Here is a 22,183-nt window from a genome sequence, read left to right as displayed (position 1 = left end):
TTTCATTTAATCCCACAAAAACTTTGTGAGGTTGGCACATCACTAGGAGTAGTTCCTTTTTGCAGGTAAGGAAACTAAGCCCAGAGGTTGAGAAACTTGCCCAAGGTCACACAACCTAGACCTGACCCTTTTTCATGGTCCTTTGACCCCAATATCCATGAATAAAATTAGTAGTATTTTTCCTACTTTAAAATATCTTTATAGCTATTCCTTTGCCACACCTGGAATACCTGCCCACCACCCAACCCTCTAATCCACCTGCTGCTCACTCCAACCGCCAGCTTGATGAGTTTCTACTTCTCCAAAGCTCAGCTGAAATAGCACCTGCTCAGTAAGGACTTCCCTCCTTACCCAGGGAAGGGCAATCGGATCCTCACTCAAAGTCCAGGGCAGGTGCATCTGCTCTGTGTGTGCCTAGGACAGGAGTCCACACCCAGGTGCCGGGAGGGTGGGAAGGTAGTTTCTGGACCTTCTAGCTTCTGCAATGGAAGGCAGCCTCTGCCTGTCCTGAGGCTCATGAGGCAAGGAATGCCCAGGACCCAGAGATGGGGTGTTGAGGAGCTGGGCGGTGAGAACGACAGAGGCCCACCAGAGCCCACATCTCTGACTGCTTGGCAATGTAAACAATTATCCCTGTTTTCATACTTCAAAAATGAAAATGTTGTCACTGATACAAAGATACAATCCTTTGTGTAATCAGAAGTGGGCTGGGCATGGTGGCTCACACCTGTAGTCCCAGCACTTTGGGAGGTTGAGGTAGGCGAATCACCTGAGGTCAGGAGTTCGAGACCAGCCTGGTCAACATGGTGAAACCCCATCTCTATTAAAAACACAAAAATTAGCCAGGCATGGTGGCACATGCCTGTAATTCCAGCTACTTGGGAGGCTGAGGCAGGGGAATCACTTGAACCTGGGAGGCAAAGGTTGCAGTGAGCTGAGATCGCACCATTGCACTCCAGCCTGGGTGGCAGAGCAAGACTCCAGTTCCAAAAAAAAAAAAAAAAAAAGAGACTGTTCTCAAAAAAAAAAAAAAAAAAAAAAAGAAGAAGTGTATGCATTACCTGCAAAGGGAAGTAACCCAGAATCTCATTAGTGCACATCCACTTCTGGTCCAGGATTTCTATTCCCACCTCAAAGCCTCTTTGTAAAACAAATATTTTACTACACTGAATGAAATTCAGAGGTAAAACATCCTAACTACATAAATGCATTTTAAGATCTATTTATCCATCTCTCTATCTCTATTCCTAACTGTATAATAAAGGAGAAATGAATAATTTGTGAAAAATAAAGATAAAATGTATTTAAATAAGTAAATTCTCAGGCATAACAATTCTAGATGCCATAATAAAGGAGTCAGTCACCCTGCCACCAGGTAGCTGGCTTCCCTACTCAACAAATGTGTCCAAACAGTGTACATAAATGTGGAATTATGTTGCCGCTGAGAACCATAGAGTTCCACTTAGTATTATGCCTCTTTCTTAGTGATGGTGCTGTAGAGGACAACTGCCTCTAAACTATTAAAGGATGCTAGAGTGTATACACAATGGAACACCATTCAGACCTAAAAAAGAAGGAAATTGGCCGGGCGTGGTGGCTCAAGCCTGTAATCCCAGCACTTTGGGAGGCCGAGACGGGCGGATCACAAGGTCAGGAGATCGAGACCATCCTGGCTAACACAGTGAAACCCCATCTCTACTAAAAAATACAAAAAAAAACTAGCCGGGCAAGGTGGCGGGTGCCTGTAGTCCCAGCTACTCAGGAGGCTGAGGCAGGAGAATGGCATAAACCCGGGAGGCGGAGCTTGCAGTGAGCTGAGATCCGGCCACTGCACTCCAGCCTGGGGACAGAGCGAGACTCCATCTCAAAAAAAAAGAAGGAAATCCTGTCATTTGTGACAACATGGATGAATCCTGGAGGACAGCACGCAAAGTGAAATAAACCAGGCACAGAGAGACCAATACTGCGTGATTTCACTTATATGTTTCAATTTGACAGGAGGAATAAGTTTTTGAGATCTGTTGCACAGCAGACTGACTATTGCAAATAATAATGTATCATATATTTCAAAATAGCTAGGAGAGGGCGGGGCATGGTGGCTCACACCTATAATCCCAACACTTTGGGAGGCCAAGATGGGTGAATCATGAGGCCAGGAGTTCAAGACCAGCCTGGCCGAGATGGTGAAACCCCAACTCTACTAAAAATACAAAAATTAGTCAGGCATGGTGGTGGGCGCCTGTTATCCCCAGCTACTCAGGAGGCTGAGGCAGGAGAATTGCTTGAACCTGGGAGGCGGAGGTTGCAGTGAGCTAAGATCACGCCACTGCACTCCAGTCTGGGCAACAGAGCCAGACTCCAACTCAAAAAAATAAAAAATAAAAAAATAGGACAGTACATTTCAAATGTCTTACCACAAAAAAGGAAAAGTAAGTGAGGCAACAGATATGTTGATTAGCTTGATTTAATCATTTCACATTTATGCACATATCAAAACAATATTGTATCTCATAAATATATATAATTATGATTTCAATTTAAAATCATATTAAGAAGAAAAGAGATGCAGACTCTCAATCCTAAGACTTACTTGAGTTTGAATCAACATTTTAATGAGATCCCCAGGCTGTATGTATGTAAATTAAAGACTTAACAGTACTTGACACTCCAGGGGGCCATAGTAAGAGACAGGATAAGCAAATTGCACAGAATAAATCTTAACTATTCCCATCTTGAGGTTCTGTTTACTGGGACCACCCGAAACCAAGAAAGCATTAGTAACATCCTTTTCTGGTTCGATCATGAAGGTCTAACCAGAAAAACAGAAACCACTTAAGGTACTTTCAATAGAGAGAGAATTTAATGCAGGGACTTGATTACAAACAATCCAGAGATTAGCAGTAGCAGGAAGCCACTAGTGTCCCTAGGTGGAGGAACAAAGAAAGGAAGTGGGGTTACTGGAACCCAAAGTTAGCCAGTGGAAGCTGATGCCATGGAGGAAACTCATTTGCTGCCAGAGACACCACCTGAGTCAGCAAATGAATTTTCTTCCAGTCTCCTAACAGTGTCTCTCATTGGTTAAACCCAGCCAGAATTCAGCTGACCCAGGAGGCAGGGAAACTGCTTCAGGGATCAGCCCTTCTGTATGTCAGAGTAGGGCAGGAGAAGAGCAAGAAAGGCATCTGAAGAAAAACAGGCCCAGAATTGGCACGTAAGCCAAGAGCTGATTCTCAAAAGGTGAATAATTACTTGTTGAAAGAGATGTGCTTTTCTCCAGAATCCTAGAGCTCACCTCTATGATTGCCACAGACTCCATAAAGTATCTCAATCAATCTCAAACACTTCAAGAAGTGTTGGATCCACTAGGTCAATGGACCAAGTGATAGAGCTGCTTTCTCTGCAGCCTGGACCAGCTACAGAGCTTCTCTTGCTCTGGGCCCCACTCAACACTGGAAACTTTTGGGTCACTCAGTGAATGATCAGAGCAGCACACCCAAATCTGTTATATATTTCCTTCAAAATTCAAAAAGCTTAACAAGCATTCTACTTCTTTCTTAGTGAAAGGGAATGCAAGGGAATGCAACTTGTTTTTGCTTTAGAGGAGTTATCTCAATAGCCTCAGACTATGGGCCCCTGTGCCCCCAAAATTTACTGAGGTATTAGTCCCCTGTATTTTTGTGGAATGTATCTCTACTCTCTGCCATGCATGTGTCTTACCAAAACAGCTAGGAAAGCTGCTACTTCCTTTTCTTTAGGCCTGATCAGCATTGTGTCATGAATGGAGTACAAAAGCATATTTCTTGTGAGATAGTGAGACAAATAAGGTTCCTAGGAATGATATTGTAGCACAGAACCAGAAGTTGACATAACCCTGAATTAGATTGTGAAGGCGTACTGCTTTCCTTACCATGTAAAAGAAAACAATTCTCAGTATTCTCTGCTCATCTGATTAGAAAGAGAGAAAAAAGACTAAATACATAGTTGCAAAACAAAGGCCAGAGGTGGTGTTTATTTGATTCACGAAAGAGACTAAATCCGGAATAGCAGCTGTAAATGAAATCACCACTTTGTTAGGCTTATGGCAATCCACTTTTCTTCTATAAGGCACATCTTTTGGCTTTCTGCTCTGACCGAACTGGAATAGAAGGTAGACTTAAGGAAAAAACTCTGTAACCTGACCACTTGTGTAAGTTAGGATGACTTTAGCTTGAAGTAACAGAAGACCCAATTAAAAGTAGTTGAATCAATAAGGAGTTCGTCTTACCACAAACAAGAAATCGAAGGTAGGAAAAGTGTAGGGTTAGTTAATTCAGAGTATAATGATATCATTAAAGATCCAAGGAATGGTTTCTCAACCTTATTTAGCACAGGCCACCTCTGAGTCTTGGTTTTAGGCCACCAGTGAGCAAGCAACGATCAGCACTTACAGGTGCTGTACTTGGCATACTGAAGATAGGATCTCTGGTAAGCACTGTAGGATTTTTTTTTTTTTTTTAATATGGAGTTTCACTCTTGTCACCTAGGCTGGAGTACAATGGCACGATCTGGGCTCACTGCAACCTCTGCCTCCCAGGTTCAAGCGATTCTCCTGCCTCAGCCTCCTGAGTAGCTGGGATTACAGGCGCCTGCCACCATGCCCGGCTAATTTTTGTGTTTTTAGTAGAGATGGGATTTTGCCATGTTGGCCAGGCTGGTCTCGAACTCCTGACTTCAAATGATCCACCCACCTTGGCCTCCCAAAGTTCTGGGATTATAGGCATGAGCCACTGTGCCTGGCCATATTTTCCTTTTTTCTTTTTTTTTTTTTTTTTGCCTGGCCATATTTTCCTAATGTTTAGTCATGTTGAGCACCTTTTCATGTGCCTATTGGCCATCTGTATGTCTTCTCTGAAACATGTCTGCTCAAGTCCTTTGCCCACTTTTGAATTGGGTTGCTTGTTTTTTGTTGTTGAGTTTTAGAAGTCCTCTATATTTTCTGAATATTAATTCCTTATCAGATAAATGATTTGCAGATAGCTTCTCCCATTCTGTGGGTTGCCCTTTTTTTTTTTTTTTTTGAGACGGAGTCTCGCTCTGTCTGTCGCCCAGGCTGGAGTGCAGTGGCACGATCTTGGCTCACTGTAAGCTCTGCCTCCCAGGTTCACGCCATTCTGCTGCCTCAGCCTGCCGAGTAGCTGGGACTACAGGCACCCACCACCACACCCGGCTAATTTTTTGTATTTTTAGTAGAGACGGGGTTTGACTGTGTTAGCCAGGATGGTCTCGATCTCCTGACCTTGTGATCCGCCCACCTCGGCCACCCAAAGTGCTGGGATTACAGGCGTGAGCCACCGCGCCCGGCCGGGTTGCCCTTTTACTCTGTGGATATTTCCCTTTGATGCACAATTTTTAAAAATTTCATGAAGTCCAATATGCCTATTTTTTTGTTATTGTTGCTTGTGCTTTCATCCAGGAAATCACTGCCAAAGGCAATGTGTGTCCTGTGTTTTCTTCTAAGAGTTTTATAGTTTTAGGTCTCACATTTAGGTCTTTGATCCATTTTGAGTCAATTTTAATATTCGGTGTTAGGCAAGGTTTCAACTTCATTTTTTCACATATGGATATCTAGTTATCTCAGCACTATTTATTGAAGACTGTCCTTTCCCTACTGAATGGTCTTGGCACCCTTGTCAAAAATCATTGGACCATGTATGTGAGGGCTTATTTTTGGGGTTCTCAATTCTATTCCATTTGTCCCTATGTTGTCTTTATGCCAGTACCACACTATTTTGTTTACTGCAGCTTGGTAGTAAGTTTTGATGGCATCTTCTCAATAAGGGCTCTAATCCCATTCATGAGGGTTCCTCCCTCATGACTTACCTCCCAAAGGCTTCATCACCAAATACCATCACATGGGGATTCGAGTTTTAACATATGAATTTGGGGGTAATGCAGCCATTCAGTCCATAACAGCAAAAACTCCCTCAAAAGAGATCATTCCTGGGTCTTCGAGGAAGCAGGAATAGCCTCATTAGGGAGAGAGTGGCTGCTCTGATGTCAAAGGAAGGCTTGTGGGGCGTGGTGTTGAGAGGAGAGTCCTCCAAATGAAAGCGGAATGAGTGAAGGAATAATGGAATAATTTCCAAAGTTCCTCCAAAGTGCCGGTAAAATGGGCTTCAGGGTGCTCTGTCCCCCAGGCTGTTATTTGACTGTTACATCAAGAGAGGGCAGGGGTGACCCCTTTTCCCCAATACCACAGCTACTGTGAGCCCAACCTCGGCACCATGTCATGGAGCATCACAGCCAGTCTCTGGAAACTACTCAAGACACTCCAGCCAACAGTCTGCCTCCACTGTGTCATGGTGCTTGCCTTCCCTTGCACCCCCCAATAATGCTGCCTGGGCCCTGCTGCTGCCATCTGGGCCCAGTAACACGACTATAGAATGCAGAAACTATTAGAGCCAGAGTGATCCCCCAAATTCCCCTGCAAGCTCATCATGGGCCCTTCCAGATGGGGAGCCTCTTGGCGGGGGCCTGGTGTTCTCACCTTCACAACCTGATTCTGTTCCCTTTTAGGGGGCTCCTCTTTACCAGGAGAACTTCGTTCCCTTGCTATCTCTCTCCCCTGTCTTCTCTTGTAATCTAATCAGAAAAGCAAAATGGAGACAAACTGTCTTTTCTCCTTGCCTGCAATTAGGAAAATTGCAATTAGGAAATTTTCCTTTGCTGGTTAACAACATTGGGCCGTCACGTCCCCTGGTGCGGGAGCAATGACCTGAAGTTGAAACTGGCCTCGGCTGCCTGTGTTTTACAACCTGCCATGAACCTTTGGCAGATCAACTGAATTTTTTCCTAATTATACAAATAATAAGGCACATTTAGAAAGTATAGAAAAGTAAAAGCATCATCCTGGCTAACCCGGTGAAACCCCGTCTCTACTAAAAAATACAAAAAACTAGCCGGGCGAGGTGGCGGGCGCCTGTAGTCCCAGCTACTCGGGAGGCTGAGGCAGGAGAATGGCGTGAACCCGGGAGGCGGAGCTTGCAGTGAGCTGAGATCCGGCCACTGCACTCCAGCCTGGGTGACAGAGCGAGACCCCGTCTCAAAAAAAAAAAAGAAAAGAAAAGTAAAAGCAGAAAAAAACCCCACCTATAATCCTGCCACCCAGAGGCAATCCCTATTAACATTTTGATATATTTCCTTCCTAGATTTTAAATGCATTTTTCTGTAGCTGAGATCATACTGTACACATCATTTCATGCTCTAATTTTTTTTCACCTGTTACAGTATTTGTCCATATCATTAAAATCGGTTGAAAACATTAATTGTTGCCGGGCGCGGTACCTCACGCCTGTAATCCCAGCACTTTGGGAGGCCGAGGTGGGAGGATCACCTGATGTTGGGAGTTCGCGACCAGCCTGACCAACATGGAGAAATCCCATTTCTACTAAAGCTACAAAATTAGCCGGGCCTGGTGGTGCACGCCTGTAATCCCAGCTACTCAGGAGGCTGAGGCAGGAGAATCATTTGAACCCAGGAGGCAAGGCTGCAGTGAGCCGAGATCGTGCCATTGCACTCCAGCCTGGGCAATTAGAGTGAAACTCCATCTCAAAAAAAAAAAAAAAAGAAAAGAAAAGAAAACATTAATTGTTTTCCATATTCCTTTTTTATTATAAAAGTAATACATACTGTAAAAAAAATTCAGAAATATGTAAAGAAAAATAAAAATTTTCACTTTAATTCTTTTTCCCCTCATGCCTCAGGAAGAACCACTTTTTTTTATTATTATTACACTTTATGTTCTAGGGTACATGCACACAACGTGCAGGTTTGTTACATATGTATACATGTGCATGTTGGTGTGCTGCACCCATTAACTCGTCATTTGCATTAGGTACATCCCCTAATGCTATCCCTCCCCTCTACCCCAACCTGAGAACCACTTTTAACAGTTCTTTTAACAGTTTAGTTTTTATCCTTGCAGACCTTTTTTTTTTTTTTTTTTTTTTTTTTAAATGAGATGAAATATCGCTCTGATGCTCAGGCTAGAGTGCAGTGGCCGGATTAGCTCACTGCAACCTCCGCCTCCCGGGTTCAAGCGATTCTCCTGCCTCAACCTTCTGAGTAGCTGGTATTACAGGTGTGCGCTGCAACGCCAGGCTAATTTTTATATTTTTAGTAGAGACAGGGTTTTGCCATGGCGGCCAGGCTGGTCTCAAACTCCTGACCTCAAGTGATCCCCCCGCCTAGGCCTCCCAAAGAGTTGGGATTATAGGCATGAGCCACCGTGCCTGGCCGCAGACCTTTCTCTATATTCATACAAAACAGCTTTTAAAAATGGTTCTGGCCAGGCATGGTGGCTCACACCTGTAATCCCAGCACTTTGGGAGGCCGAGGTGGGTGGATCACCTGAAGTCAAGAGTTTGAGACCAGGCTGGCCAACCTGGCAAAACCCTGTCTCTACTAAAAATACAAAAATTATCCGGGCGTGGTGTCCGGCGCCTGTAATCCCAGCTACTTGGGAGACTGAGGCAGGAGAATCACTTGAACCCGGGAGGCGGAGGTTGCAGTGAGCCGAGATGTCAAGATCACACCACTGCACTCTAGCCTGGGCGACAGAGTGAGACTCTGTCTCAAAAAAAAAAAAAAAAAAAAAAAAAGGTTCTAGCTTTTCAGTATATCTTAGAGCTATTGTCTTATCAGTACATAGGAATCCACTGCACTTTAAGAAAGCTGCCAAGGCCGGGTGCGGGACTCGCACCTGTAATCCTAGCACTTTGGGAGGCTAAGGCAGGTGGATCACTTGAGGTCAGGAGTTTGAGACCAGCCTAGGCAACAGGATGAGACCCTATCTTTACAAAAAAAAAAAAATACAAAAAATACAAAAATTAGCTTGGTGTGGTGGCGCGCACCTGTAATCCCAGCTATTCGGGATGTTGAGGTGGGAGGATTGCTTCAGCTGCAGCGAACCGAGATCGGGCCACTGGGCTCTAGCCTGTGTGACGGAGTGAGACCCTATCTCAAAAAAAAAAAAAAAAAAAAAAAGAGAGAGAAAGAGCTGCCAAATATTGCATCTATAGATTCATTTCTCTTGGATGGTGCCTGCATTAGTCAGGGTTCTCCACAGAAGGAGAACCGATAGGAGCTACAGGTATAGATAGAAGAGGAGATGTGTGACGGGAATTGGCTCACGTGATTATGGAGGCCAGGGAGTCCGTGTCTGCATCTGGAGACCTAGAAAAGCAGGTGGCATAACTCAGTCTCAGTGTGGGAGCCTGAAAACCAGGGGAACTAATGGTGAAACTCCCAGTCCAAGGCCAAAGCCCTGAGCAAGAGGTGGAAGAGGCCCCATTGGTGTAAGTCCCAGAGTCTGATGGCCCCAGAACCAGGTGTTCTGATGTCTAAGGGCAGGAGAAGATGGATGTCCCAGTGCCAGAAGCCAGAGTGAGTTCACCCTCCCTCCACCTTTTTGTTCCCTCTGGGCCCTCAGTGGATTGGATGATGCCCATCCACATTGGTGAGCGTGGATCTTCTTTAGTCAGGTCATTGATTTAAATGCTCATCTCTTGTGGAAACGCCCTCAAAGACACACTCAGAAGTCATGTTTAACCAGCTAGCTGGACATCCCTTAACTTAGTCAAATTGACACATGAAATTAACCATCACAGTGTCCTAGAAGTGAACTTGTGTGATAATTGGTATGTGCATTTTATTTATTTTTTGAGAAGGGGTCTTACTCTGTTGCCCAGGCTGGAGTGCAGTGGTTTAATCTCAGCTCACTGCAGCCTCAACTTCCTAGGCTCAAGAAATCCTCCCACTTCAGCCTCCCAAGTAGCTGAGACTACAGGTGTGCACCACCACACTCGACTCATTTTGTTTATTTTTTATAAAGATAGAGATGATGTCTCACTATGTTGTCCAGGGTGGTCACAAACTCCTGGGCTCAAGTGATCCTTCCACCTCTGACTCCCAAAGTACTGAGATTACAGGCATGAGCCACCATGCCTAGCCTTGCATGTGCATTTTTAATTGTGCCCAAATTGCCTTCCTTTTAAAGGTTCTAACCATCATAACTCCACTGATAGTGTGCATGGCTATGAAAATCTCCTGTGGCTGTGTGATAGTGTGTGGCATGGTAACCTAGTGGTTAACACTTGGGTGTAGGACCCAAAAAATCTTGGGTTCAAATCCCATCTCTGCCTCTAGCTGGCTATGAGGTCTTTACTGAGTTACTTAATGTCTCTATTGCCCTGGTTTTCGTATCAATAAAATGAAAATGATAATGACAATAGTTACATTCTTTGGGGTTATTTTGAACATTTAAAAAATGAAATAATGTATATAAAACACATAGTCTGGCCAGGCATGGTGGCTCATGCCTGTAATCCCAGCAGTTTGGAAGGCCAAGGCAGGCGTATTGCTTGAGCCCAGGAGTTCAAGACCAGCCTGCACAACATGGTGAAACCCCATCTCTACAAAAAAAAAAATACAAAAATTAGCCGGGCGTGGTGACACGTGCCTGCAGTCCCAGCTACTTGGAAGGCTGAGGTGGGAGGATTGCTTTGAGTCCAGGAGGTGGTGGCTGCAGTGAACTGTGATTGTGCCACTGCATTCCAGCCTGGGTGACAGAATGAGACCCTGTCTCAAAAAAAAAAAAAATTAAATTAAAAATCAAAACACTTAGCCTAGTAGTTAGCCTGTACCTAGTACAGAGTAAGTGTAAAATAAATGATAATGCATTAATACTGTAATCTACTTCATCATTCTCCTACTGTTGAATATTATTTTATTGTTATTTTATTTTATTTTTTTGAGATGGAGTCTCACTCTGTCACCCAGGCTGGAATGCAGTAGCGTGATCTCAGCTTGCTGCAACCTCCACCTCCCTGGTTCAAGTGATCCTCCCACCTCAGCCTCTGGAGTAGCTGGACCCACAAATGCCCACCCCCATGCCCGGCTACTTTTTGTATTTTTGGTAGAGATGGGGTTTCACTATGTTGCCCAGGTTGGTCTTGAACTCCTGAACTCATGTCATCCACCTGCTTCGGTCTCCCAAAATGCTGGGATTGTAGGCATGAACCATCATGCCTGGCCCCTATTGTTGGACATTTTAATGGCAGAAATTCTTTTAACAGGTTTTCTTCAAAGGACTTTATCAGTTTATCCCTTTAAACATTTAAGCATACATTTTAAATAACTGAACAGTTTTTAAGGTTTGAATATTTATTTAATATTTAAACAACTCAACAGTAAATAACACTCATGACCTCTTGCACTCAATGCAACACTTTTCATAACTAAGTACACCCCTGCCACTGTACATCTACACACAGACACAGTTTGGAGATTTTTTTGAGACAGGGTCTTGCTATGTTGCCCAGGCTGATCTTGAACTCCTGGACTCAAAGAATCCCCCAGCCTCAGACTCCAGAGTAGCTGGGACTACAGACATGCAACACTGTGCCCAGCTCACACATAGACAGAGTTTTCACAGCAATGTATTCCACTTACCCTTGTATACCGGTTGCTTCAGGCACAATTATGTAGATATTTTTGGGCAAAGATGAAGAATTACATCACAAAATTACATCACAAAGCGGGCCCAAATCCACACAGAATTTGAAAAAGCAATATTAATCTGAACAAATCGTATTTTTGTTTGTTTGGTTGGTTGGTTGGTTGTTTTGTTTGTTTGTTTGAGACAGAGTCTCGCTCTGTCACCCAGGCTGGAGTGCAGTGGTGTGATCTCGGCTCACTGCAACCTCTGCTTCCCGGGTTCAAGCAATTCTCCCACCTCAGCCTTCCAAGTAGCTGGGATTACAGACACATGCCACCACACCCAGATAATTTTTGTATTTTTAGTAGAGACAGGGTTTCGCCACATTGCCCAGGCTAGTCTCAAGTGATCTGCCTGCCTTGGCCTCCCAAAGTGCTGGGATTACAGGCGTGAGCCACCGTGCCCGGCCTGAACAGATTTCATATTGTGTATTTGCATGTCCAGAAAGTGATTCCATAGCCTGGGACCTGCCGTTGACATCTGCCCTCTTCAGATCTCCTGGATGATTTTCCAAATGAACAGTCTCCTGGGCTCCACAATACTGAGTTCCTGGTCCCAGAAGAGCTGAAAAAATGCCAGCAACTCCTAAATTATGTGAAGGAGGGGCACACGCAGGTGGCTTCCCATGTTGCCGAGGCTGTTTATGGAGTGTGCAGGATTCAGCCCAGAAGTGTGAAGTTGGAAATAGAAAGTCAGTCTTGGCCTTAGGCTTGCCCGTAAGGAGGACTAAATGGGTTGCCAAAGCCATACATATAAACAATAATTGAGTTTACAAGCACCCGGGTAGCACAGCCTCTGCTTTCTGGACATGCCTTGCCTCAGGCATGTGGATTGTAGGAAACCCAACACAGATGTTAGTAGCTGAGCAAGGGCTTCAGGAGTTTACGGGATGATAGAGAGAAAATCCAGTAGAGTGGAAACATTCAATAAGGAGCCCGAAAAGGGCTCTACTTAAACACAACCTCAAAAAAGCAAAGGACCCCTGCCTCTCCTAGAAGTCACTCTGTTAAGACTGACACCTCCTGGCCCGCTGCTGCTCTGTGGCTGGTCCCGGCCTCCCAGGGATACCCACAAATTCTGCAGTGCACAGAGCAGGTTGCTGGGAGCTCCTTAGTGGAACAACCAAGAGTTCCCTTGCATTTTTTTTTTTTTTTCCCCCGAGACAGAGTCTTGCTCTGTCACCTAGGCTGGAGTGCAGTGGCACAATCTCAACTCCTTGCAACCTCTGCCTCCCAGGTTCAAGCAATTCTCCTGCCTCAGTCTCCTGAGTAGCTGGGATTACAGGTGCATGCCGCGACCCCTGGCTAGTTTCTGTATTTTTATTAGAGACAGGATTTCACCATGTTGGCCAGACTGGTCTCAAACTCCTGACCTCGGCCTCCCAAAGTGCTGGAATTACAGGCATGAGCCAACGTGCCTGGCTGCATAATTACTGATGTACATACAACACAATATACAACATATACAACTCCGTATCCCCACAATCCAGCAGGTCACCCGGGATGAACAGATGCTCAAAAATGCCTTTCCAAATCATAAAGATGCTAAAAAATACCTTTCTTGAAACTGTTTCATGTCATCACACTCAAATGTCCATTTTTTAATGACACACTTAAGTAAACTGGAGGGGCGGGGGGAGGGACCTGGGGCCATCTATGTGGAGCTTGATGGAGAAAGTAATTATGTTTTCTTTAGAGTAAAGAATTATAAAAATGAAAATAATGTAATTAGAGAACATATTACATACTGAATTTGTATGAAATTTTCCAAATAAAATATTTTCAAAATTTTAATGAGAAACCTGAGCTTGCTTCCATGAACATAACTTTAATCTTTTTTATAATTGATTTTATTTAACCTAATATATCCACACTATTATGACTTCAACCTGTCATCAATATAAAATTATGAATGAGCTATTTTATATTCTTGCTTTCTTACTACATCTTTGAAATCTGGTGTGCATTTCACATACCCAGCACATTCCAGTTTGGAGTAGCCACAGTTCAAATGCTCCGCAGCCACATGTGGCCAGTGGCTACCTGATAAGGAGGCACTGCTCTGCAGCAAGGATGGCAAGGGTAGCACGGACTTGGGCTTTTTTAAACATTCTTTTTTTATTTGCTTGAAATGGCTATAAATAATCAGCAATGAAGATTTTTGAATGATGATCTGTTCAAGTCCTTGATAACTGCCATCAGTGAGAAATTTGGACTAAGTAGGAAAGAAACATTTAAAAACAATTTTTCCCGGCCAGGCGTGGTGGCTCAAGCCTGTAATCCCAGCACTTGGGGAGGCCGAGGTGAGTAGATCACCTGAGGTCAGGAGTTTGAGACCAGCCTGACCAATATGATGAAACCCCATCTCTGCTAAAAATACAAAAATTAGCCAGGCGTGGTGGTAGGCACCTGTAATCCCAGCTACTCGGGAGCCTGAGACAGGAGAATCGCTTGAACCCGAGAGGCGGAGGTTGCAGTGAGCTGAGATGGCACCTTTGCACTCCAGTCTGGGCAACAAGAGCGAAACTCTGTCTCAAAACAAACAAACAAACAAACAAACAAAAAAACACCAAATAAGGCCGGGCGCGGTGGCTCAAGCCTGTAATCCCAGCACTTTGGGAGGCCGAGACGGGCGGATCACGAGGTTAGGAGATCGAGACCATCCTGGGTAACACAGTGAAACCCCGTCTCTACTAAAAATACAAAAACTTAGCCGGGCGAGGTGGCAGGCGCCTGTAGTCCCAGCTACTCGGGAGGCTGAGGCAGGAGAATGGCGTGAACCCGGGAGGCGGAGCTTGATCCGGAGCTGAGATCCGGCCACTGCACTCCAGCCTGGGTGACAGAGTGAGACTCCGTCTCAAAAAAAAAAAAAAAAAAAAACAAAAAACCACCAAATAAAACCCAACAAACAAAAAACAACAACAACAAAAAAACTACAGTTTTTCCCACTCTTCACAATTTTACAGCAGTTGAAATTACCTCTTTTTTTTGAGATGGGGGTCTCGCTCTATCACCTAGGCTGGAGAGCAGTAACACAATCATAGCTCACTGTAACCTCGAACTCCTGGGCTCAGGCGAACCTCCTGCCTCAGCCCTCTGACCAACTAGGAGTACCGGCAAGGCTGATTTTTAAATTTTTTTTTTGTAGAGACGGGTCTTGCTATATTGCCCAGGCTGGCCTTAAACTCCTGACCTCAAGCAATCCTCCCATCTGGGCCTCCAAAATGCTGGGATTATGGGTGTAAACCACTATATCCATCAACCCAGAAATTATATTTAAAGAGTTTAAGAGCTATTATAGAAATTTCTTGTGATAAGGCAAAGGGTTTCAAAGCCATTAAACTTTTTTTTTTTTTTGGAGATGGAGTCTCACTCTGTCACCCAGGCTGGAGTGCAGTGGCACAATCTTGGCTTGCTGCAACTTCCACCTCCTGGGTTCAAGCAATCCTCTTGCCTCAGCCTCCCAAGTAGCTGGAACTACAGGTGCACGCCACCACACCTAGCTAATTTTTTTTTTGTATTTTTACTAGAGACTGGGTTTCACAGTGTTGGCAAGGGGTCTCGAACTCCTGACCTCAGGTGATCTGCCCATCTTGGCCTCCCAAAGTGCTGAGATTACAGGCATGAGCCCAGCCATACCGTGTATTTCAAGATAATGCCTGCCCTCTGGTTTAGCAGCTGTGCATGTTCCTATAGAGCCAGTGTCATGCTTTGGCTTGGATACCACTCAAAGAGCTTGTGGGTGCACAAGGACAGATTCCAGCTGAAGTGAATCAGGTCCCAGCCTGGTGCTGCTTCTCCAGCCCAGCCTACCCATGGCCCACTCTCCCCACTTAGGCTCCCTAACACCCCAGTACCTCCTCCAGCCCCCTCATCTCCACCTGTGCCAAACCCATTTGTAGCAGCTACTGACCTAGTGCTGGGGCATGGGGCTTCCAGTGCCACCTGTCCCCATTTTCCTCACCTCCTCTGATACCACCTCCTCTCCATCCCCACACTGATTGGGCCCCTCTCTGAGGACCAAATGCTCTTACACAGCTGGAAGGGAGTGCCTAAAGGGCTTGCCCACCCCAGAGCCCCCACCATCCCCAAGAACTGAGGTTGTCGGTGACTCTGAGCACCAGGGTTTGCAGTGCGCTGTCGGGAGGCACTGGGATCACAGACACTACCTACTGTCCATCCCCTGCCTCCTTACTAACAAAATCCTGCGGCTTTCTAACTGTAACCTTGGGCAGCTCTTGTCATGTTTATGGACTTCAATTTTGTGGAATTTTTGTTTGTTTATTTGTTTTTGGGATGCAGTCTCACTCTGTTGCCCAGGCTGGAGTGCAGTGGTGCGATCTCAGCTCACTGCAACCTCTGCCTCCTGGGTTCAAGCGATTCTCCCGCCTCAGCCTCCTGAGTAGCTGGGATTACAGGTGCCTGCCACTATGCCCGGCTAATTTTTGTATTTTTAGTAGAGACAGGGTTTCACCATGTTGGCCAGACTGGTCTCGAACTCCTAACCTCAAGTGATTCGCCTGCCTTGGCCTCCCAAAGTGCTGGGATTGCAGGAGTGAGCCACCGTGCCTGTCCATAATTTTGTGGGATTTCTGTTTGTTTGCTGTTTTTTAGAAACAGGGCCTTGCTCTGTCATCTAGGCTGGAGTGCAGTGGTACAATCATGGCTCACTGCAGCCTTGACCTCCTGGCCTCAAGCGATCCCCCTGCCTCAGCCTCCCAACTAGCTAAGACTACAGGTGCATACCACCATGTCTGGCTAATTTTTTTTTTTTTTTTTTTTTTTGAGACGGAGTCTCACGCTGTTGCCCAGGCTGGAGTGCAGTGGCACGAGCTCGGCTCATTGCAAGCTCCGCCTCCTGGGTTCCCGCCATTCTCCTGCCTCAGCCTCCTGAGTAGCTGGGACTACAGGCGCCCGCCACCGCGCCCGGCTAATTTTTTGTATTTTTAGTAGAGACGGGGTTTCACTGTGGTCTCGATCTCCTGATCTTGTGATCCGCCCGCCTCGGCCTCCCAAAGTGCTGGGATTACAGGCTTGAGCCACCGCGCCCGGCCAATCTGGCTAATTTTTAAAATTTTTATAGAGACAGGGTCTCACTATGTTGCCGAGGCTGGTCTCAAATTCTTGGACTGCCTCGACCTCCCAAAGTTCTGGGATTACAGGCACGAGCCACCATGCCCAGCGAGACTTTAGTGCATTTTTATTCTGTCTTTTTAAACAAAAAAAAAAAAAGCTTTATTGAGAGAGTATTCACATACCATAAAATTCACTCATATAAAGTATACAGGTGAGTGGTTCTTAGTACAGTATATTCACAAAGTTCTGCAAATACCAGTTTCCTGTCTGTCAAACAGGGATAATTGTATATAACCTCACGTGATTGTTGTGAGAGAGAAATGAGTTACATGTAAAGTGCTGGCATGTTGCCTGGCATGCGGGCAAGTCTTAATAAATGGTATTATTATTTCCACGATAAGGATGACAAGGATGATGGATGAAGAGGAATAGCAGGGATTCATGCCTCTAAAAGGATGCTGAGCTCTGGCCACTGCCTGGGAGTCTGTCCGTGTTTTGTGGAATCGAGGCCACCCCGACTCATCCTGCACCTCCCACGTGACATACAAAGCCCGCAGCCTGCCCGGTAGGTACTCACAGCCACCTCTGTGTCAGAGCAGGACGAGACAGCTGCTCAGCAGCTGCACAGGCTGCAGCGCAATTTAAGGCAGGAAGTGGAGAGAAATGCCATTTCTTACAGAAAATGCATGGGGAGAGAAATTCAAGTCGGCGGCAAGAACACTCATTTCCTTTCCTTAAATTTGATCATCTGCTACCTGCTCGCATTTGCCTAAGACTTTTTGTTTTAAGAAAAGTTTTACTCTCAGATTATTATAATACAAATAATGTTTATTGTTAATTTTTTGGGCATACTCCTCTACCCAAAGGTGGTCAGGATTAACTTTAGACTAAATATTTTTAGACTATATTGTATGTATATTTTAAAAGTTAGTTTATTTATTTATTTATTTATTTGATGTTGAGACAGAGTCTCACTCTGTCGCCCAGGCTGGAGTGCAGTGGCGCGATCTTGGCTCACTGCAACCTCTGCCTCCCAGGTTCAAGCAATTCTCCTGCCTCAGCCTCCCAAATAGCTGGGATTACAGGCATGCACCACCATGCCTGGTTAATTTTTATATTTTTAGTAGAGAAGGGGTTTCACCATGTTGCCCAGGTTGGTCTCGAACCCCTGACCTCAGGTGATCTGCCCGCCTCAGCCTTCCAAAGTGCTGGGATTACAGGCATGAGCCACCTCGCCCGGTCAAGTATTATGTATTTTTAAAATATAAAATGGGATAATGAGATGATATTGTTTTGCAAATTGCTTTTGTCACTTAGGAATATATCTTGGCTGGGCAGTGGCTCACATCTGTTATTCCAGTGCTTTGGGAGGCTGAGGCAAGAGGATTGCTTGAGCTTAGGAGTTGGAGATCAGCCTGGGCGACATAGTGAGACCCCATCGCCACAAAAAATTTAAAAAGATTAATCGGGTGTGGTAGCACACACCTGTAGTCCCAGCTGCTTAGGAGGCTGAGATAGGAGGATTGCTTGAATGAGACCCTGTCTGAAAAAAAGAAAGAAAGAAAGAGAGAGAGAGAGAAAGAGAGAAAGAAAGAAAGAAAGAGAAAGAAAGAAAGAAAGAAAGAAAGAAAGAAAGAAAGAAAGAAAGAAAGAAAGAAAGAAAGAAAAGCTTTTTTTTTTTTTTTTTAAATAGAGTCTAGTGCAGTGGTGCGATCTCAGCTCAACGCAAGCTCCACCTCCTGGGTTCACGCTATTCTCCTGCCTCAGTCTCCTGAGTAGCTGGGACTACAGGCGCCTGCCACCACGCCTGGCTAATTTTATTTTTGTATTTTTAGTAGAGATGGGGTTTCACTGTGTTAGCCAGGATGATCTCCATCTCCTGACCTTGTGATCCTCACGCCTCGGCCTCCCAAAGTGCTGGGATTACAGGTGTGAGCCACCACGTCCAGCCTATTTATTTATTTTGAGAATGAGTCTCACTGCGTCGCCCAGGCTGGAGTGCAGTGGTGAGATCTTGGCTCACTTGCCTCAGCCTCCCGAATAGCTGGGATTATAGGCTCGTGCCACCACGCTCGGCTGATTTTTGTATTTCTAGTAGAGATAGGTTTCACCGTGTTGGCCAGGCTGGTCTTTAACTCCTGACTTCAAGTGACCCTTCTGCCTCAGCTTCCCAAAGTGCTGGGATTATAGGCGTGAGCCACCGCACCTGGCTGGGATTTCCTACTTTTTAAAAACTATTACAACCATAGTGGGTGCTGTGCTGTGCCATCCACATCCGCCTTCAGGACTGGGGCGCTCATTTCCCCAGCTGACGGGAGTTCTGCTGATGTCCCCATATAGAATTGTCCTCAGCCAAGTGGGCTGCCTGACACCCCATGCCTGACGTGGTTAATGTGTGTGTGGAGTGGGGTGAACAAAGGCCTAGTTCCCGTGCCTCAGTGGTATAACTCCAAAGGGCCACTCCAGCTGCAGAGCTTTCCAGGGACCCGGCAAAGGCTGTCATTGCAACGCTCCCCAGCCTCATCCCTGCCTCTGTTCAGTCTTGCTGCCTTCCCTCCTTACGGTGGCTGTTTCCCAATGAACCTCTTGCACACATTTCTATCTGTTTTCTGGGAAAGCTGCCCTAAGATAATCACGGATATTAAAAAGTTTTTTTAAAAAATATGTTTTGTTGGCCGGGCGCGGTGGCTCAAGCCTGTAATCCCAGCACTCTGGGAGGCCGAGGCGGGCGGATCACGAGGTCAGGAGATCGAGACCATCCTGGCTAACACGGTGAAACCCCGTCTCTACTAAAAAAAATACAAAAAACTAGCCGGGCGAGGTGGCGGGCGCCTGTAGTCCCAGCTATTCGGGAGGCTGAGGCAGGAGAATGGCGTAAACCCGGGAGGCGGAGCTTGCAGTGAGCTGAGATCCGGCCACTGCACCCCAGCCCGGGCAACAGAGCGAGACTCCGTCTCAAAAAAAAAAAAAAAAAAAAAATATATATATATATATATATATATTTTGTTAACAGTTGTTACTAGAATTCTTTTTAGGAAAAGACGTGTCTTTGAAGAAAAGAACCTTGATAAGTCTCCTGGGGTAAGATGCATGACTTGTGGGAATGGAGGTAGCTGGTGGCTGAGGAGAAGCAACTCGCAGGAAGCCAAAGGAGTCGTCCCTGGTTTTGCTCCCAACCAGGGAGGAGACTGGTAAAGAAGAAAGGGGGGTGGGGGGCGGTGAAAGGGACGAGCTGGAGACATGGACAAGAGCCAGAGGGGAAGAGAGAGGCTGGGACTGGTGAGAGAGGGCAGAGGACTTTGAAGGGGCTGACACTGTATGACTGTGATGTAAGCCTCTCCTGTCTCCCCTCTGAAGTCACCAGTAAACTCCACGCTGTTGACAGAACTCTGGGGAGTGAAGTCAAAGAGAGCGCCACGTTTCCTTTCTGAGATGCCTTGTGCAACTGAGATGCATCAGAGGACACAGCAGCCAGGAGACAGAGGAGGCTGTGCAAGTGGTGAGAGGACGCTTGGGTCTCATCTGAAATGCAGGTGGCAGAGACAGCCTGGCAGCAGTCAGCTGCCCCTAGCAGACGTCTTCTACAAGGAATGTGTCAGTGCAAGGAAGCCTGGGAAAGGACAAATACTACCTTCTGCCGCCTCTCTTTCTTCCTTTAGGAACCCCGGATATGAAGGACCAGATGCCCAAAGTGGCAGAGAGCATGTTGACAGCTAAAGGGGAACAGTGACCCATGCAACCGAGGAAGAGTGTTGCTCCGGGCCTCCCTTGACAGTTGTATTCAGAGATAATAACTTCCACTCATTGCACTCAAATTAACCCTGTACCTAGATCACATATCAGAGTCCTCACTGGCATTTTCTCATGGCCTCAAGTTTCATGTGGTTGCCATCCTAATCGGTAGCAGTTTTGTGCAATGCCTTTTGCCTTCTAGTCTTCAGAGGCAGGGTGACATAGCAGGTAAGAGCTTGGGTCCTGAAGTTAGATGGGGCTGGGTTTCAACTCTACCCTAGCCTTCAAAAGCTTCTGAGCCTCAGTCTCCAGACCTGCACAATGGTCTCCTATTAACACCTCCCTTACAAGGTCCTTATAAAGACAGGAGATAACGTATGTAAAGCACGCATGGACATGGGCAGCACCCAGTAAATCACGGTTATTATGATTATTTATTCTTTTTGTCTGCCTTAATTCCATGGCTTTAATATTCCTTGGTGTTGAACATTTAGGTGGTTTTTAGTTTTTGTGTATTATAAACAATACTCTTTGTGAAAATATAGACTAATTCAGTACTTTGAATTATTTTATTTTTATTTTTTTGAGACAGAGTCTTGCTATGTTGCCCAGTCTGCAGTACAGTAGCACGATCGTGGCTCACTGCAGCCTCAATCTCCCAGGATCAAGCACTCCTCCTGCCTCATCCTTCTGAGTAGCTGGGACCACAGGTGTGTGCCACCATGCCTGACCAATTTTGTTTATTTTTGGTAGAGATTATGTCTCCCTACATTGCCCAGGCTGGTCTTGAACTCCCGAGCTCAAGCAATCCTCTCTCTTCAGCCTCCCAAAGTGCTGGGATTACAGGCATGAGCCACCACACATGGCCAAATGACCTTTTCACACTTTGTACCCTTTAGCTAATCAACAGTAACAGTCAGGTACCTCATAGCATGATTATGAGAATTAAGTGAATTAATACATATAAAGTGCTCAGAACAGTGCCTGCCACCTGGCCAACTGTAGAAACGTGTTTGTCCGCTTTATTATTATAATGATTCCTCACACCTCCACCTGTCCTCCTGCGTCATCACCCCACCCCACCCCACCCCCGCCCCCAGCTCTGGCACTCGCAGCTGGGTTTAGATGATCCGCTGCTGCTCTGTCTGCCCTCTGTCAGGTGTCATTTTCCCCAGCTCCTGCAGAGAAAGAATTCGATTTGCATCGTCTAAAACTTCAGCTGATTCAGAGCCCGAAATCAAGGGAAGGAAACGTCCTGGGAAGTACTGAAGAAGCCTCAGAGCTGCACGATCACCTGGGCTCGATTTCTGCTGAAACTTCATGGCCTCATTGACGTGGGCTTCGTGCGTGAGAAACGGGCAGATGGGTCGCCTCTCTCGGGGCAGTTGTTCACTATTCCAGGGAGGTGGGCCAAGCTGGCAGTGGGCAGCATGGTGAGGTTCTAAAGAAAGATCACAATCCCTGCCCATAACTGATTCCTTCAGTTTCACTGAGCATTTACCTTATTACCCGGGACATCTCAACAGGGCAGAAAGCCATTGGCTCTGAAGCCAGGCAAACGTGAGTTCACACCTGGCTCAGACACCCACTGACTAGCTGGATAGCTTGGGCGAGTTAACGTCTCTGAGTCTCTGAGCCTTTGTTTCCTCTTCTCAGAAACGGGGACAATACTTTCCACACAAGGCTGTGGCTTTGGTTTTAAAGTGTAGTAAAATACATATGACACAAAATGTACCGTCTCTTATTTATTTATTTATATTTTTATTTTTTTGAGATGGGTTCTCGCTCTGTGGCCCAGGCTGGAATGCTGTGGTGCGATCTCGGCTCACTGCAACCTCCG

This window comes from Macaca nemestrina, chromosome 4 (assembly GCF_043159975.1).
Source record: "Macaca nemestrina isolate mMacNem1 chromosome 4, mMacNem.hap1, whole genome shotgun sequence".
NCBI classification, from domain to species: domain Eukaryota; kingdom Metazoa; phylum Chordata; class Mammalia; order Primates; family Cercopithecidae; genus Macaca; species Macaca nemestrina.
This window is presented reverse-complemented; position numbering follows the sequence as displayed.